General features: G+C 45.5%; 1 long non-coding RNA gene across 1 annotated transcript in view; it reads right to left on the bottom strand.

Annotated features, from left to right (window-relative positions):
- The window catches only part of LOC126471887 (uncharacterized), a 392,155-nt gene that overhangs the window by 181,919 nt on the left and 190,990 nt on the right, over positions 1 to 19,246 (bottom strand). Inside the window, exon 2 of the long non-coding RNA XR_007586365.1 lies at positions 12,973 to 13,219. This is a non-coding gene — a long non-coding RNA (uncharacterized LOC126471887). The remainder of the gene's footprint in view (positions 1 to 12,972; positions 13,220 to 19,246) is intronic.

Below are 19,246 nucleotides of genomic sequence, written 5' to 3' on the forward strand. Positions count from 1 at the left end.
TCAATGTATCGGTTTATTTTAGTCCATTTAGAGGTCTTACTCATATTGCTTTGTAATCTCGTCACCTGTCGTTAATATCTATTACTACCTTGATCATAATCATCAAGAGATACTACACCAATAATAAGTATAAACCATCGCGAGGAAATAATAAATAGGTTGCAAACTACAAGATTTAGGTTTCCGTACTGATTAGAGACATTTTGAAACTCCTAGAAGAACTTAGTACAGCCACGTTTGCACTTAGAACCACTGCAAATCTTGTGGAGAAACAAATCAATAAGTTGACGTATTTTGCATAATTTCATTCAATATTATCAAATGGGATAGTGTTACGGTACAACTCATATATTTAGGAAAGAAAGTCTTCAATGCTCACAGATCTGTTGTAAGAAAAATATGTGATGCTCGCCCACGATTATCCTGTAGACATCTGTTTAAGGAGTCAAGCATTTTGACTTCTGTTTCTACGTACATTCAATCTCCCACAAAGATTATTCTAAATAATCCACTGCCGTTCAAAGCGAACAATTATGCACATAATTACATTACCAGAAGAAATAATGACATTCATTACTCCACATTAAGTTTGTCTTTAGCACCAAATGCGATGCACAATGTAGCTACCAAAATTTTTGATAACTTTGCCAGTGATATAAAATGTCCTACAGACAGAAAATTAAATTAAAAAAACTGAGAAAGTTTCACCTTGACAATTTCGTCTATTGGGTACAAGAATTTCTGGTATTGTAACGTGCAAAAAGAGGTGCATGGGAATTAGTAACTCACATCTGTGTATTCAAAATAAAAAAAAACATTGTGCAGTATGTAACCATATTTACAATGAAATTTGTTATTTCAATGTAGAATAACTCGTTCCACATCATTGCGATTTATCGTGAAAATTATCAGTGGATCATGAAACTAGCAAACTAAACAGACGAGACCATAATCAAAGTGATTAAATAGAGTCCAAGGGTAATTACGCTTTTTTAAGAGGAGGATGATGCCCAGTTCACAAAACAAGAAGCAGTAAGGCAGGCGCCTATTTTGGTATCGGGTAGAGACCCATTACCTCGTAGTTACCATACAAATAAAACAATAATATCAATGTCTTCTCTGTCAGAAGTGTAACTGTTTGTAAAATGATTACCTCATCCAGATGATTTTTACTTTGCAGTGTTTAAAAGAACCACTTATTATACGGTACCAACTCGGCAAATTAGTAAATGGGGACTGTCGCATAAGTCGCAATGGCGCAAAAACCATCGAGACGTCTTTCTCGACTGACTTCATGTGACCACCTGTGTATAATGCTTTATTCGTGCTGTACTGTACAGCAGGCCCCTGTTTTATTCACACCGGTGCGAAAGTCGTGCCGTATCTTCAGCTCATCTGCTTTTCCACTAGAGGAGGCTCCATCCAGCCTGTCCACGCGGCCACGCAGCGACCAACTGAGGCTTACCACACAAGCGACCCGTGGGAGGGCTTGCCACGCCTTTGGACAAGCGACGCGCTCCGCCTGTTCGCACCGGTAGCCCCAACTCTCAAGTAATTCGTCCAACCAGTTCTAATTAGTATCCTACTGTGTTTCAAGCTACTACAGTGTTTGTCCATGGGCTGAAAATTACAGAGTGTTCTGAAGCTACTCTTTCACTCTAACACAGGAGGTACAGGACACCAAAACTAATATACAGAGGGGTCCAAAAAATGCATCCACTGTTTAAAAGTCCATAACTTGCAAACTAATTGACGGAGTTGCCTCATTTTTGGTGAAAGTGTAGCTTAAAGTCCAACTTAAATATACCACTGTAGGTGTTCGAAATGGTCACCATTAACATCCACACACAAACGATGCCCCCGAACTGCAGCACGAACTACTGACTGCAATGTGTTCAGTTGGATATTTGCACACGAATGTTCGATGGATTCTCCAAGTTCATCCAATGTGCGTGGCTTTTCTCGATAAACGACGTCCTTTAGTGTTCCCCACAGGTAAAAGTCCAGAGGAGCTAGGTCTGGGGAACTTGGTGGATACTCCACAGCACCTCTACGGCCTATCCATCTTCCTGGTAGATTTTCGTCGAGATACGCCCTAACACGATTTTGGTAGTGGGCTGGGGTAGTAAACTCTTCCGTCTCCATAGAAGTCTCGGATGGGAGGTAAAATGCAAGTCAGAAGCTTCTGAAGGTACACCTCATCGGTAACTGTGCCGTCAAAGAAGAATGGACCAATCAAGCAACGGTAAGACAACCCACACCACGCATTTACTCCTGGCAAATTCACGGCTTTGTATACATGGACGCTCAGATTTCCGGCGGCCCAGTAGATGCAATTTTGGCGATTTACTGTACCACTGAGTTCGAACTGTACCTCAACAGACCACACAATCAACTCTGCAAACTCTTCATCGTTGTACAGCATGTTAGTAAACCACTCCATTCTACGATCCGGGTCGTCCTCGTTCACTGCGTGTAGCAGTCGAGGGATGTAGCGCTTCCACTTTGCCGTCTTCAAAATTTACCGAACACTTGAGTGACTCACTCCAGCACTGTCTCACAGAGCGAGTGAATTGTTGTAACACACGACGGGAGTTAGCTGGACTTGTTACTGTTACAGGTCGTCCAGATCGTTGTTTGTGTACATCTTTAACACAGCCTTCGGCTTCAAATTTGTCTCGAATGCGACGGATCGTTAAACGTGTCGGTGGCTGTGTTTGATACTCATTTCGCCATTGCCGTTGAACCTCATTAATGTTTTCGTACTTAAAATACCACTTCAAAACTGACTACCTTTCATCGAATGTAAGCCTTGCACCAGCCATGTTTACTCGAGTAACTAGGTGCAACTAAGAACAAACCACTGACTATCTGGCGACTGTCATCTGACAAAACAAAACAACGAAATACAACGCTTGTGTGGCGATTGCCGGAACTACAGACTAATAGACTACCAAATATGAGACAACTCCGTCAATTAGTTAGCCAGTTATGGACTTTTAAACAGTGAATACATTTTTTTGGACACCTCTGTACGAACGTATGGTCTCTGAAGTCTACTTGTAACACTAGGCAACATTTCGCTAGTCGTGATGACGTAAACTGTTCTGTCGGTGTTGTCGTTGACGGAATGTGTACTGATATTCAAAGCTGCTCTGTGTGCGGATGGCTGGTTCTGCTCTGAGGTGTGCTAGGAAATACGCAGATTCATTTGACAACAACAGTGAACATGGAGCGGTTTACTTGTGGTGAAATGGCTGACATGCACCGGTATACGGGTCTGTGAATGGAAACTGAAGAGCTGCAGTGAGGGAGTATCGACAGCGTTTTGACAGTCGACGGGTTCCACAGCACCAAACATTCGGACATCTGCATCATCTGCTACGTGAAGCAGGCACTTCCTGTGCAAGTATGCATGGTACAGGTCGGAAACGAACAGTGCGAACTGGAAGACGAGATTCTGCCGCATGTTGAATACACTCCCTCTACAAGTAACCGACGTACTGCACACATCCTTGCCGTCAGACATAGCCTTGTGTGAAATGTGTTAATGACCAGCAGCTTCAGCGCGTGGCAGGACCAACAGAATTTCTCCAACGTGTGCATTTCGCACAATCGTTTTTTTACAAGACGCTACCCTGTACCATTTATTCCCGCCCGTGGTCCTAACCATCGAGGAGGCTATGTTTACTAGTGAAGGCTGTTTCAGTATCCACAATTCGCATGGTTGTGTTCCTATGAATTCACGAGGTACTCGGCCTTGTGATCGTCAGCAGTAATTCAGTTTTAATGTGTAGGCCGGCCTTCTCTGTGATAAGTTGATTGAACCACGCATTCTTCCATTTCGCCTCAACGGACGGAGATTTCGCAGCTTCGTTGAATACATGTTGCCAGAGCTGCTGGAGGATGTACCTCTGAATGTTAGATATAGGATGTACTTCCAGCACGATGGGACGCCAGCGCATTCTAGCATTGCTGTGAGGAATCGTTTGACAGCCGCTATTTGGAAACTATGGATCGGCCGCAGTGATCTGGCCACACAGCTCACATGGAGCCAGATGAAGCAGCTGATGTATGAAACCATTATGGAAACAGAAGAAGACATGATAGCTACAGTTGCAGCCGCCTCTGGTAACGTTGGGGACATGCCAGGAATCTTCGAACGGACACGACGATGTAGTGCGTGCACGAGGGCCGATGGTGAATGCCATTACTGTAATTAGCATGCCAAACTACCTTCTGTGCAAATCGTTCCTGGCATCAGAAACTGCCGTCAGGGAACATGTTTAACATATCTAAATATATTTATTTTGATGTTCTCTACCTCCTGCACTAATTTGAACGAAGAAAATTGGAACACCCTGTATAGTACCGCGTTTATCCATGTTTTGGGTATGATTTTTACGCTTATTTTGTGTCTGAATATCTTTTTTGCTGTCACAGTCTTCTCCTACCAAAAGAGAGCAAAGTCTTTTGCGCTGATTGCGAATTATGTCAGCGCATCCTCTATGTGGTGACACTACATCCTCTTAGTATTGTATTGTTCCATAAAAACGCACTATTCCCCCTCCCCCCCCCCCCCCCCCCCCCACCACCACCACAGGTTATCACTCTCTCTCTCTCTTTCTCACACACACACTCTCTCTCTCTCTCTCACACACACACACACACACACACACACACACACACACACACACACGCACACACACACACACACAAACACGAGAGACTACAAAGAAAAAAATGTATATTCACAATCGGCAACAGCCGGCCGCTGCGGCCGAGCGGTTCTAGGCACTTCAGTCCGGAACCGCGCTGCTGCTACGGTCGCAGATTCGACTCCTGCCTCGGGCATGGATGTGTGTGATGTCCTTAGGTTAGTTAGGTTTAAGTAGTCCTAAGTCTAGGGGAATGATGACCTCAGATGTTAAGTCCCACAGTGCTTATAGTCATTTGAACCATTTGAATCGGCAACAATCAGAGTATATACAGGAAACAAACGAACAATGATAAAACACTGTGCTGAGCGCGCAACACGTAAAACTGCTGTAGTATTTCTCTAGCGAAGTTTAGCAAAAAGAAGGTGAAGTGGAAAAAACACACGTATGCAGTGGAAGAAAAAGTAACTTCAAAAAATGGCGAAAAACTGCCGAAAGTAAACGTACAACCAAGTTTCTTTCGACCTCAATCCCCGCTAACAACGAAGAGAAAAGCAAAGGTGTGCAGAATATGTAAATCAGAGACAAAAACATCAAAAGTAATTTATTTGCCAGCTTTATAAGGTTTTTAATCCATAAGGTAAGGTTCCCAAATACGAGCCCTCTTTTTATTATCACTTGTAAATTCATCAAGTTGCTATAAGAAAAACAACTGAAAGTGTCATTATACACCCAAGTATGTTTTCTATATGTGCCAGGGTCAACTTTTGTAATAACTTTATGAAGAATGTAAAAATAATGCAAAAAAGTGGCATTGATTTATTTATGAGAAAGGTGATTCAAATATGGCCCCTATCTATCAAAGGCACACGAAACTTAGATAGTTGGTAATCAAATCGCAAAACACATAAGAACTTACAAAAATAAGTTAATTCTAGAAAAGTAACGAGTATTAAAATTAAAGTATCAAACGAGGAGTACAAATAAACGCAGTTTTACGTGAGATTCGTCCACTGCATTTTTCACGGCTCCTCAAAAAGCGCTGTACACACCGAATCCATTTTTGTCCTTGGTTGTACTGCGAATATAGTTTGTAGCACGCTGGGCATTTCATACCTTCACCGCCGTCATTTTCGTCAGTGACATCTACTTCATCAGAATTTGAATCTAAATCTTCATCAGCAACAGAATCTTCAGAGGATTCAGAGGAAGAAACTTTTCTTTCCCCCTTCGGTTTACTCAACCTGTCTTCTTTCTCGCAGCTGATTCCTCCTTGTCTTGCTTCCTTTGATGTGCTTCCACAGTAATATTTTTGTGAGGTGAGCCTGTGGTAAGGGTAGCTGAACCGCGACGGGTGGCAGTGCTTGGTTGATGACAGCCACAGATCGAATTGCCTTAAGTTTTTGTGTGACCAACGTTTTGGCAAGAGTTCTTTGGGACGACGGCCGTTTACTGTCGTGAGAAAATAAAACGCCTACAGCCGTCCTTGTAATTTTTTTTATTTTGTTTCAACCAGTTTCGGCGCGTCATACGCCATCTTCAGGCGGAACAGGTTGATACGATCGCTATATATATATCACATCAGTGGACAGCATAACTGGATACGTAGACAACCTGAAAAATTATGTGTCAACACTATAACCACCAACTCCGTAACCTTACGTGACATGGTACGATTATCAACTTCTGGAGCAGGAACTGGTTCCATAAAATTTGAGTCGAAGATATTTTCATCAATGGGGGAAATTCCTGTGGTTCTAAACCATTAATAGCTATTGACATATTTGCAGCTCTTATGTAAGCACACCCAGTCAGAGCAGCTGTTTGGTAATGGGTAAGAACTCTGCTTTCGTGAGCAACCAACCATTTTCAAATTCTAGGGCATAGTATGATTTCAATGGCAACATAAAAGAAACTTCCAATGGTTGCATTTTATCAGTGCAGTGCGGCGGGAGGCAAACTATGGAAACATCATTATCTCGGCCAAGCAGAATAACGTCGATGTTGCGAGTGTGCGTGATGTGGCCGTCTAAAATCAGGAGTACTGGATCGTATTTGGATCGATTGACAATGTTGATGAAGTGCTGGAACCATTTCGTGAACAAGTCCAGCTGTATACATCCAGAAGGATGAGTTGCCCCGATTGTACCTGGAGGAGTTCCGTCTAGTAGTTCAGCTCTGAAGTTCTTGCGTGAGAAGCTCACCAGTACCCTCTGAAGAAGTTTACAGTAATAGCGCATGATTGCGCCATTTGTTGGAGAGTTTATACAGGGTGGCCATATTCAGATAAGGAGCGTTATTCGGTTACCTTACCTGAAAGTTCAAAACGTAGGTATATATTATGTCTATATTTCCAGAACAGCCACAGAAAATGCTTTATCAATAAAAGCGAAACTCTGCTGGTAAAAATATTCTTTAACTGCCATGTGTTCAACAGGCAAAAAAAAGAAAAAAAAACTCATCATAACAGCTGCTGCGTAAGATTGCCACAAAAACAAATATTCGTATATCACTGTGCTCTATGTGTATGGGTAGTAATGATTTAACTGTTCATGTTTCTGTTTTGAGAAGGAAAGAGCCATAACAATGGAATAAACGTAACATTATCCATAGACAAAATTATAAGTGACAATTCTGATGATGACGATGATACCTTGCTAAGTGGTCTCGGACTGTCCATTTTCATGTTGACGAGGACACTCCTAATTAATTGGTCTCGTGCTGTTTCCCGGAGATATTTAATGATGAGACCAATTGCTTCCCTACTTCCTTCAATCCATCTCGTTCTCGGCCGTTCTATCTCCTTTTGTTCATCGACAGCTTCAATTGTGCATCCTTCCACGAATGGTTTTTATAATGAAAATGGAGAGAGTATAGATCCGTATCTCCTGTTCGGTCTAGACCTTTCAAAATCATTTTCAGCCAACTCTTGCGACTCTTGTTCGTCTGGCTACTAGGTCTACATATGCTACAAACAGAGGGTACTGAGTCCTAGCACTGATCTCACAAGTATCTATAATGCTTGTCTGAAACTTATTTACTTCCCCTCGACGTGGAAAACCGCGGAATGTATTTCTCCTGAGGAAAACTATCAGCCTATCTCCCTGCTTACAGGCCGTAGCAAAATCCTGGACCTAACAGACCTCATCACCCAACCCGTAAATTCCTCTCAGACAGAACATCTTGATGTCGAAGCTGTTTGGTTTCAGCGTAGAGAATTCTACAGTTCAGCAATCCTGCTCTTGGGTGAGATTATCTGATTGACGAGGGCAAAGATAGAAACAGCAGCAGGGGTGTTGCTGGGTACAGAAAAAATATTTGACCGTAGGTTGGTTTTATTTACAAACTAGATCAACCTGGGGGCCCAGAGCACGTGATCTGCAGAGTATACTTCTTTCTCACGATGTGTCACTTCTTCGCTGGTGTCATAATAACGAGACTCAAGAACGGAAACGTTCGTCTTACAATTTTGTGTAAACGACTGACGATCGAAAGTAGTAAGGCATCACACATAAGAAAACGTTTTGTATCATCTCGGTTCCGTGAGTTCCGAAACCTGTACATAAAATTGGAATAGAGCTCAACATAAACATCATTTCCGCCCTCTTTATTGCTCACGAAGAGCACACAATGCATGTTGTATCATCATAAAGCGAGACCTTCAAAGGTGGTGGTCCAGATTGCTGTACACACCGGTACCTCTAATGCCCAGTAGCACGTCCTCTTGCATTGATGCTTGCCTGTGTCGTGGCATACTATTCATAAGTTCGTCAAGGCACAGTTGGTCCAGATTGTCCCACTCCTAAGCGACGATTTGGCGTAGATCCCTCAGAGAGGTTGGTGGGTCAAGTCGTCTACAAATATCCCTTTTCAATCTATCCCAGGCATGTTCGATGGTGTTCTTGTCTGGAGAACTTGCTGACCACCCTAGTCGACCGATGTCGTTATGCTGAAGGAAGTCATTCAAAAGGTGTGCACGATGGGGGCGCGTATCGTTAACCATGAAGAAGAATACCTCGCAAGTATGCTGCCGATATGGTTGCACTATCGGTCGAAGGATGGCATTTACGTATTGTACAGCCATTACGACGCCTTCCATGACCACCAGTAGCGTACGTCGGCCGCACATAATGCCACCCCAAAACAGCAGGGAACCTGCACCTTGCTGCACTCGCTTGGCAGTGTGTCTAAGGCGTTCAACCTGACCAGGTCGCCCTCAAACACGTCTCCGACGTTTGTCTGGTTGAAGGCATACGCGATGCTCATCGGTGAATGACTGGAAATGATCGGTTGTCGGACGCTCTCCATCTAATGGACGCTGCTCATGCATGGTTGTTTCCATCTTTGGGCGGGTTTCGTGACATCTCTGAACAGTCAAAAAGGACTGTGCCTGTGATACAATGTCCACAGTCAACGTCTATCTTCAGGAGTTCTCGGAAGCAGAGTGATACAAAACTTTTTTTGATGTGTGTATATGGATGATGTCATTCCAACTTAAGTCGTCCTGCTGTAGTCAGGAAACAAGTGATTCTGACCACGCAGCTAAGAATGGATCTAGAAAGAGCCTCTTTATCACCGTGCAAGGACTCTGCTGAGGAGCTGCCGCTGTGTCAGCTAATGCGACTGCAACTGATGGCGCTGCGGGCTACAGCGAGACCAGATGTTAATTCGCCCAGCTCGGCATCTCCCTCGCATTACCGCTATCTGCCGTCAATCTTAGCCGTAAAGCGACCTGCCGTGCCATAAAACAACCCGCCTAACGATTATCTGCTGCCTAACTGCGCTTAGTGAGAATCGAAAGCCTAATGTACGTTTTACACATTCATTGCAGCCACAAAGCTGTTTGTTGGTGGCGCTATTAACATCACAATATGCATGGTGAAGGTGCAGAGAGCGAAAGAAAGTAGGAAAGAGAAATATTTTGTTTGTCACAGTCAGTCTTGCTCGAAAAGTAACGCCTCCTGTTTTACTGTCTACGAACACGAAATTGCAACTCGAGTGTCATCAAGTAGCTCAAGAGTCTAAACTTTTCCGTCACGAGCTTTCATAGCGATTGCTATCAGAATAAAGAAAGATCGATAAAACGGACTGTGGCACTTAAGCGAATATGACGTCCCATATCGACTTCCCATTCGACCCAAATTCTCTGTCACGTGCAAGTGGCACCCCCATCCGCTAGTTTCACTGCCCATAGCATTCGTTATGTCCCAAAGGCGTTCAGAAGACACTGTGCATCTCCACTGAAAGTACCTAGAGCCGTCCTCGCTCATACATATACGAGGGTTATTCGGAAATTAAGGAACGATCGGTCGCGAAATGGAAACCATAGTGAAAATCCGATGACGTTTTGCTCAGGTGTGTTGGGCCGTGTCTCTAGTATGCCCGACGATCGCGTTATGTCGTTTTTTTTAGTTCTGAGCACACAGGGAACGCATAAAGATACCTAGAACAATAGTGTCTCCCGCGAAGTACGAGGGCCTGAAGCTATGCAGCCAGCATTACATAACCGTCACGCGGTTTCTTCTTCAAGACAATTCTCAGCCGCATTCTGCAGGGGCAATGAAGATGCTCCTGCACCGTTTTCAATTGGAAATGTTTGATTACCCACAACACAGCCCGTAATTGCCTCCCTCTGAGTTTAATCTCTGCTCACATGAACCGCTGGCTATGAAGACAACGAGCTGTAGGCCAGCGTACAGAATTGACGGAAAGCACTGGCGGGTGCCTTCTATAATGGAGGTATCGGAAAGTTGGTACAACTCTACGACAAACGTCTAAGTCGGATCGGCGACTATGGAGATAAGTAGCTGGAAGTTGTAGCTAACTATAGCAAATAAAACAGGTTTGATTATCACTGTGGTTTCCATTTCGCGACCTATCGTTTCTTACTTTCCGGGTAGCCCTCGTGTATTGATATGTGGTGTCTGTTCTGACAGACATGTCCGATAGAGCAGACGTCGCATACTAATATCAATACGACAGAGAATGTTCCAGGGAGTCTATTACTTGTTCTCGGATGACAGGAGCAGTTGTGAAGGGGTTACAGTGTGCTTGGTGCACAACACAACACGGGGTGGCTCCCTTGTAATGGTCAGACGTGGTCGACCCTAAGCTTGACGATGATACACCTGCCCTGACGTTCCCACGCAGTTTACCATCACGCCACTGTCACATAAGATCCTCCATGCATCCGTATAGTGCACGGCATCACCGCATCGTTCACAGTGATCATGCAGCATGTGACGCTGATCCGCCCTTTAAATACCCTATCAGGCATGGTAACGACACTAAAGACGAGCAACACTAATCCATTCTCGTGGCTGGAGGTGTGATGATTCATATACCAGTCAATGCTGTGTATCTACATGTAGATCACCATCATACTCTGCAAGCCACCTAACGGTGTATGGCGGAGGGTACTCCTGGTACCACTAACTGATCTCCCCCTACTCTGTTCATTCGCGAATGACGCCTGGGGATAATGATTGTCGGTAAACCTTTTTTCTAGCTCTAATTTCCCGAATTTTCTTTTCGTGGTCATTACACGAGATGTACGTGGGAGGAGTAATATGTTGTCCCACTCTTCCTGGAAAATGCTCTTTCGAAATTTCAGCACCAAACCTCTCTAGTGCACAACGCTCCTCTTATAACGACTGCCATTGGAGTTTGCTGAACATCTCTGTAACGCTCTCGCGCTGACTAAACGATCCCGTGACGAAACGTCCCACTCTTAATTGGGTCTTGTCTACCTCTTCTGTTAGTGCAACCCGATAAAGATTCCATATTGATGAACAATACTCTAGAATAGTACGAACAAGCGCCTTATAAGCCACTTCCATCGTGGATGAGCAACATTTCCGTAGGATTCTCCCTACGAATCTCAGTCTGGGTTCTGCTTTTCTTACTATGAGGGCTATTCGGAAAGGAAGGTCCGATGGGGTGCGAAATAGAAGCCATAGTGAAATCCGATGAAGCTTTGCACGGATGCAGTGCCTCTAGTATGCCCGTCGATCGCGTCATGTTCTGAGCCCACAGTGAGCACGTAAAGATGCTTAGAACAATAGTATCCACCGCCAAGTACGTGGGCCTGGAGTCAGATTTCGCCTGATGTCATGCAGCCCGCAAAACATAGCTGTCATGCGTTTCCTCCAGCATGACAATTCTCGGCTGCAGTCTGAAGCGACAATGAAGATGCTCCTGCAGCGTTTTCGATGGGAAGTGTTTGATCAACTACAATAGGGCTCTTTATAGGCTCTCCCAGAGTTTCATCTCTTCTCACATGAACCACTGGCTATGAAGACAATGTTCTGGCACAGACAACGAGCTGTAGACCAGCGTAGAGAATTGGCAGCAAGCACAGGAGGCTGACTTCTATGACGAGGGTATTGGAAAATTGGTACAACGCTACGACATATGTCTAAATCGGAGAGGCAACTATGTAGAGAAGTAGTTGCATAGTGTAGCTAACTGTTGCAAACAAAACATTTTTTATTTTCACAGTGGTTTCCATTTTGCGACCGATCCGACCTTACTTTTCGAATAGGCCTCGAATTTGTTGTATATGGTCATTTCACTTAAGATCTCGTAGATTTTTTACGCTAGATACTGTTTCCAGCAAATTGTCATCAGTAGTGTAGCTGTACACTACTGGTTTTCACTTCTGTATACTGACAATACGTTACATTTATTTAGGTTCAATGTCAACTGCCAGAGCCTGCACCATCAGCGGTGCCCTACAGGTCATTCTGCAAATAGGTGTTGTCTTCTGGCGTAGACAACTATGTCACCTGCGAAAAGAGTTACAGAGCATACAACTCTTTCTACTACATCGTTTATATACATCGTAAACAATAACGGTCCTACATAACCTTCCTAAATCCAGTACAAATCTGGTCCAATACTCCATAAGCTTGTAACAGCAGTGCTGGATGGTGTCAAACGCCTTCTTGAAGGAACACGGTATCAGCCTACGGCTCTATGGATCTCATGGAGAAACAGAGAGAGCTGACTTTCACAGAGTCTCTGTTTGTGGAATCCATGCTGATTTTTACTTATACGAAATAGTATTGACATCCAAGCATGTCCCATGTGTTTGGGAACTACCTCCGTCAGGCAGAGTAGTTCCAGAACCTAGGTCCGGAGCATGATTTTTTGACGATTTCCTTGATTGTCTGATTGACAGTCCTGGAAACCCCTCCCCAATATTCCCCATTGGGAACCACACAGCGCCAGTGCTAGAGCGCTGAGTTTTGGCTGGGAAGAGCAGAGATCTGTCGTGCACGAAAAGTGGTATAAGTACAGAGTGGGTACTCACTGTGCTGCGCCGGCTGGCTACATGGTGGGCGGTCGCGACTGCGGCGGAGACTCGGGCGACGGCGGCACGGCGAAGGGCAGCGGCGGCCCCATGTGCAGCGGCGGCGGGAAGACGGCGGGCGGCGTGTGCGCCGGGTACATGGCCGTGTGCGGCAGGTAGGGGCCCGCCGACAGGTAGTACGAGGACGGGTGGTGCAGGTACATGCGCGCCGCCTCGCGGATCGCCATCGAGCGCAGCTCCTCCTGCGCTGTGGGCACGCGGCAGTCAGGGCGCGCTACTCGCGAGCGGCTGAGGCGAGCGTACTTACCGTGGCTCGAGTCCACCTGCTGTGACTTTTGTACTCGAATGTGTGGCGTACCAGAATAGATGTCAGCTGCTCCTTCGTCTGCGCATGTTTTAAGGGCAGCTCTGTACCAAAGTAGCTGTGCAACCGCACCTGTTACAGGTGGTAAAACCTCACGAGTCATCAGGGAGCGACGTACTCCTCTTCAGACTTCCACAGTACTCTACGTTGCGATCCCTCTGCTGATGTCTTCTTTGGGGCTCGACTGATGTCCCTTGAAGGCTGAACACTGTCGAAAGACTGTCCTGCGTTTACTTGCGAAAGGCTATTTCACAATGATTTTACAGAGAAGGGAGTACTGAATAAAAATTTTCAGTCTGTTATTGGTGGGTCGTCACTGGGTAAATATTGGAAGCAGGTACTGAAAGAGAGGGGGAAATCAAAATATATTGTTTTTGTATCAACCAAGGTTATTTCCTGTGGTTGTCTATCTTCCTCTCTCGCCGCGGATAGCTGTTGACTTTCGTGGTAGCAGATACAACTGAGATCACTGGAGGTAAATTTGCTCGAGATATATGCGTCTCCATCGAATTATGCGTGCAGTCGAGTTAATTAAAACTGAAAAAAAATATCCGTACACAGTTACGCAATGCGGAACCTATCACAAGGAGTTACGAAAGTGGGACAGCCCATTATACACTAAGGAGCCAAAGAAACTGGTACACATGCACAATATCGTGTGAGGCCCCCGCGAGCACGAGGAAGTGCCGCAACACGACATGGCATGGACTCGACTAATACCTGAAGTAGTGCTGGAGGGAACTGACATCATGAATCTTGCAGCGCTGTCCATACATCCGTAACAGTACGACGGGATGGAAATCTCTTCTCAACAGCACGCTGCTGGGCATCCCAGATATGCTCAGTAATGTTCATGTCTAGGGAGTTTGATGGCCAGCGGAAGTGTTTAAATTCAGAAGAGAGCTTCTGGAGCTACTCTGTAGCAATTCTGTGTCGCATTGTCCTCCTGGAATTGCCCAAGTCCGTCGGAATGCACAATGGACACGAAAGGATGCAGCTGATCACACGGGATGCTTACGTACGAGTCACCTATCAGAGTCGTATTTAGACGTGTCAGAGCTCCCATATCACTCCTACTGCACACGTCCCACGTCATTACAGAGCCTCCACCAGCTTGAATAGCCCCGGCTAGCATGCAGGGTTCATGGATTAATAAAGTTGTCTCCATATGCATACACGTCCGTCCGCATGATACAATTCGAAACGAGACTCGTCCGATCAGGCAACATGTTTCCAGTCACCAACAGGACAATGTCGTTGTTTACGGGCCCAGGCGAGGCGAAAAGCTTTGAGTCGTGTAGTCATCAAAGGCTCACGACTGGGCCTTCGGCTCCGGAAGCCCATATCGATGATGTTTCGTTTAATGGTTCGCACGCTGACAGTTGTTGATGGCCCAGAAATGAAATCTGAAGCAGTTTCCTGAAGGGTTGCGCTTCTGTCACGTTGCACGATTCTCGTCGATAGTCTTTGGCCCCGTTCTTGCAGGATCTTTTTTCTGCCGCAACGATGTTGGAGATGTGATGTTTTACCGGATTCCTGATATCCACGGTACAGTCGTGAAATGGTCGCACGGGAAAATCCCCACTTCGTCGCTAGCTAAGTGATTCTGTGTCCCATCGCTCGTGCGCCGATTATAGCACCACGTTCAAACTCACTTAAATCATGATAACCTGCCATTGTAGCAGCAGTAACCGATCTAACAACTGCACCAGACATTTGTTGTCTTACATAGGTGTTGCCGACCGCAGCGCCGTATTCTGCCTGTTTACATATCTCTGTGATTAAATACGCACGACTATACCACTTTCTTTGGCGCTTCTGTGTAAATGGAGGCAGCGAGCATTAGGGAGAAGTAGCACCAGCAGACTGCGTGGGTCAAGAGAGCTTCGAACGTGGGATAGTCACTGGATGTCAATTGGTTCAAATGTCTCTGAGCACTATGGGACTTAACATCTATGGTCATCAGTCCCCTAGAACTTAGAACTACTTAAACCTAACTAATCTAAGGACATCACACTGGATGTCATCTGAGTAACAATCACATAGAGGCACTTCAACGATTCCAAACCTATCAAAGTCCACAGTTTGACGGTGGAATGGATACTTGAAGTATCTAACATAGGTAAACGAAGCCTTATGTACTGGCGTACAGACACCGTGGAGCACTGCGCAGGATGGTTGCAAAACATTGCATGAAATCGGTGGAAATAATTACTCGTGAGCTCTAAACTGCTACTAACAGTCTGGTAACAGAGTCACCGTGCGTAGGAACTTAAAAAGAATAAGGTACAGTGCTTGAGCAGCTCCTTATAAGTCACACATATCTGTAGTAAGTGCGAAACGACGCTTGAAGCACTGTTAAGAGCGACGCCACCCAGCGGGTGACTGCAATGAGCGAATTGGAGCTATGAATCACGCTATACCCTGCGGCAATCCGATGGAAGGGTTTGCGTTCGCGAGTTCCTGGAGAACGTTGCCTGCCATCTTGTGTAGGGCCAACAGTGACCTACGGAGGACATGGTGTTACGCAATAGAGGTTAGGGTGTGGTCCCCGTATTGCACTTAAGAAAACGCTAAGTGCGGAAGGATATGAATCCATTTTAGAGCATTGTGCAATGCTTACAACAGAGGAACAATTCTGAGTCGATGATGGTTTGTGTCAGCATGACAACACACTCGGTCTTAAACAAAATTCCGTCAGGCAGCCGTTTGTGGACTGGCCTGCTCAGAGTCTCGACCGGTACCGAGTGATAGATATGTAGGATGAGTGGTGCTATAGCTGGCGCACGAGCGATAGGACACACCATCTTCAAGCTAGCGACGAAGTGGGGACTTTTCCGTACGACCATTTCACGAGTGTACCGTGGATATCAGGAATACGGTAAAACATCACACGCCGAACATCGCTGCGGCAGGAAAAAGATCCTGCAAGAGAGGGACCAACAATGATTAAAGAGAATCGTTCAATGTGACAGAAGTGCAGCCCTTTCGGAAATTGTTGCAGATTTCAATGGAGGACCATCAACAAGTGTCAGCGTGCGAACTATTCAACAAAATATCATCGATATGGGCTTTCGGAGCCGAAGGCGCACTCGTGAACCCTTGATGATTGCACGACACAAAGGTTTATGTTTCGCCTGGGACCGTCAACACCTACGTTGGACTGTTGACGACCAGAAACATGTTGCCTGGTCGGACGAGTCTCGTTTCAGACTGTATCGAGTGGATGGACGTGTACGGGTATGCAGACAACCTCATGAATCCATGAACCCTGCATGTCAGCGGGGGGCTGTTCAAGCTGGTAGAGACTCTGTAATGGTGTGCAGCGTGTGCAGTTGGAACGATATGGGAACTCTGACACGTCTAAACACGACTCTGACAGGTGACTCGTACGTAAGCATCCTGTGTGATCAGCTGCATCCATTCGTGTCCATTGTGCATTCCCACGGATTTGGGCAATTCCAGCAGGACAATGCGACACCCCACACGTCCAGAATTGCTACAGATTGGCTCTAGAAATACTATTCTTAGTATAAAATACTTCCGCTGGCTATCAAACGCCCTAGGAATGAACATTATTGAGCATATCTGCGATGCATAGCAGCTTGCTGTTCAGAAGAGATCTCCGTTCCCTCGAACTCTTACGGATTTATGGACGGCGCTGCAGACCCCAGAGTCCAACATCACTACCTTTCCTGGTTTCTGCTCTTGCGGAAGAATCGGTTGTAGTTCGTTTACAGACATTCAGACAGCTCGTTGAAACTGTCTCCAGCAGAGTAAAGGCGAAGCGTGGACACACTCCATATTTATGTCCACTGATTGGTTTCCGAACCAACGCCCTTGCCGTGGTGGTATCACCGGTTCCCGTCAGATCACCGAAGTTAAGCAACCTCGGGCTGGGCTGGCACTTGGATGGGTGACCATCCAGTCTGCCGAGCGCTGTCGGCAAGTGGGGAGCGCTCAGCCCTTGTGAGGCAAACTGGGGATCTACTTGACTGAGAAGTAGCGGCACCGGTCACGAAAACTGACGACGGCAGGGAGAGCGGTGTGCTGACCACATGGCCCTCCGTGTCCACAACCAGTGACGCTCTTGGCTGTGAGGATGACACGGCGGTGGGTCGGTACCGCTGGGTCTTTCAGTGCCTGTCCGGGCGGAGAATAGGTGTAAACAAGAATTTCATGAACGATGTGAGTGGGTTGTTACGGGCTCTCATTTGTAGCGCGTAACAGCTGACACTTTTAGGGAACATTCGAACGAAAGGTATTAAGTATTGCGGAACTAAAACCCTGCTTCTGGCTTCGCTATATGGATGACACGTTTGTTGTATGGCCACACACTAGGGAGCAACTGCATAAATTTTACTGTTTTCTGTATGTTCATCCGGAAATCAACTTCAGTACGGAAATGAAGATTGAAGCCGGCCTCATGTTCTCGGTACTGTTGATCTGCAAAAGAGCTGGCAGTAACGTACGGCTCGGAGTTAATATGAAGCCTAACAATACAAATAGGTATTCAGATGCCACCTCGCACCACTGCCAAGCCGAGAAGTACGACAGTCTTAATACCCTTGTATCCGCGGCATTAGTGATAATGAGAGTTTGCCATCAGAACTAGATTTTTTTAGGGAAACTCTTATAGCCAACGGCTATGTTGAGCTATCCATAAACAAAGCTTTCAAACGAGGAGGTAATAACAATAATTTAAACAAGAGTAACGAGGGACCTCTGTAAGGTTATTTTTTGTCACTATAGTAACCTATTGCATAGGCAGAAACCTTCGGAAAAATGATATACAGATTACTTGTTTTAGTCAACAAAAGGTAAAAGACTTCTTCCAGCCTGCGAGGGACGTGCGAAGCATCCCTCACGGTGTGGAGGTACATGAAGTGACGTGTGGTTGTGCAATGTATAGGCGAAACTCGAAAGTCAACAGAATTACACACTACCTAACACGAATTCCGCACATATTAAGGACAAAACGTAAAACCAGTGCTAGCAGAGCGCCAGTGAGAATGTGATCAGGTCATGGATATTAAGTACATACGATTGCTACCCATAGAAAGTAATATTTATAGAAAGGAACTCCTTGCACGTTGAAATATCGAAGAACAAGTACAATTTCAATACAGTTGACATCTACACGCTTCCGTCCCCGTGGCTTCTTGCTATCACAAAAATAAATAACGAGCCACGGAGAGCGGGAAATATCAGAAAGCAACCTAGGTGGTACAGGAACAATAATATTTCGGTTTCCCCGTCTTTTTCATATCTGCTTTCACTATTTACCCAATGATGGCGGCCAGTCAGCAGCAGCCTAAAGGTTTTTTGCCCTGTAAAACCACTTCACCGAAAAAAGCGCTGGAAAATAGCATTTTTAATTGGACGTGTTACTGCCTTTCGACCGTGTTCAGTCATCCATTGACTCCAGTGGAGGGGTTGAAATGTAGAACATTGAATAAATCTGAAGAGGATTATGACGCGGGTTAATGAGTCAGAAGATTTTATCGTCAATGATAAAGAGTCATAGGAGCCTGTGTTGTTGGGCTCCCGTAACGTCTGCAAAACTTCATGAACACTAGTGCTTACACTGTCTTTGTTTATCTTCAACTCTTCTGCCCTCATACTAGAAGACAGCCGCCTATCATCCGCAAGCATCTGTCGCACTCGTGTCACTGTAAAATAGAGCGCAAAATGGAGGAACGAGTTAATATGAAATTTTGCTTCCAGATAGGGAAAACGACGACGAAGACTCCTGGCATGTTAGTGCAAGAGTACGGTGTTGATGTAGCGAGTAAAAATGTGATTGTGTTTGTGAAGCTTAAACGCTTTCGTGACGGAAAGGAAGGTGGCGGGGATCAGCCGTGTTCGTGTCATCATGCACAATCCCAGATACTTGTAGATAATCGGCGA

This window comes from Schistocerca serialis, chromosome 1, assembly GCF_023864345.2.
Source record: "Schistocerca serialis cubense isolate TAMUIC-IGC-003099 chromosome 1, iqSchSeri2.2, whole genome shotgun sequence".
In the NCBI taxonomy this organism is placed as follows: domain Eukaryota; kingdom Metazoa; phylum Arthropoda; class Insecta; order Orthoptera; family Acrididae; genus Schistocerca; species Schistocerca serialis.